Raw genomic sequence first — 1,074 nt, forward strand, 5'->3', positions numbered from 1 at the left:
ACACACACACACACACACACACACACACACACACACACACACACACACACACACACACCTTTTTTTCGCACTATTGGTTAGAGCTTGTAAGTAAGCATTTCACTGTAAGGTCTACTACACCTGTTGTATTCGGTGCACGTGACAAATAAACTTTGATTTGATCTGTTTGGTGTGTTCCTTATTCGGCGCACGTGACAAATGAACTTTGATTTGATCTGTTTGGTGTGTTCCTTACTCGTCAACAAGGTGGCGGTGAATAGAGCCTCTGCATCAGAAGACGATCATAAACAACTCTTGTCCTCCAACCATCAGTTCAAAGATAAGATCATGAATTCACCAGTGATCCCTTCTATGATCCCTTCTCCCATGGATGTTTCTGCATTTCTCCAGTGAACCAAGGAGGCTAAAACACTTATGAGGATCCAGGTGTGGGTTCAAGCCCATATCAGGTTTTTATGTCCCACAGACAAAAGCGCACTCAGGATCCTGGTGGATCCCTGGGCCCCATGCCCAGGCTATGCCAAATGCAGGATCAGGTAGAGCCTGCTATCAAAGGGCCTCAGCAGCCACCTGCCTGTCCAGCAGCAGCGGCAGATCATAGCTCTGGCCCTCAAGCGCTGGGCTGAGGTGACTCCCCTCTCCTTCAAGGAAGACCCCACTTCTCTTGGGGCAGAGATTGATATCCGCCTGGGCTTTGGCACAGGTATTACAGACATGCTCTGGATGTTACTGTATGATTCATAGCCCAGTTGTTATAGTATTTCCATTGTAGTGCTTACACGTTGAATCAAATGTTTTCTATTTTCCTCATTCATGTGCTCAGACCAGCCTCCCTTTGGTTTGTGTGTTTTTGTGTTTCTGACCCTCCCTCTTCAGGACGTCACCTGGGCTGTCCTTTGTTGTTCGATGGAGCAGGAGGAGAGGTTGCACATACAACCCAGTCAGGGCAGACCCATCTGGATGATGATCAATTCTACAGTGCTTTTCCATCTGACCATGGGGTCAAACCGCCTCAGGTACAGTACACACTCAGTGTGGCACACACACATTTCTCAGTGTGCTGTGAAATTCTCA

This window comes from Salvelinus sp. IW2-2015, linkage group LG33 (assembly GCF_002910315.2).
Source record: "Salvelinus sp. IW2-2015 linkage group LG33, ASM291031v2, whole genome shotgun sequence".
NCBI lineage: Eukaryota > Metazoa > Chordata > Actinopteri > Salmoniformes > Salmonidae > Salvelinus > Salvelinus sp. IW2-2015.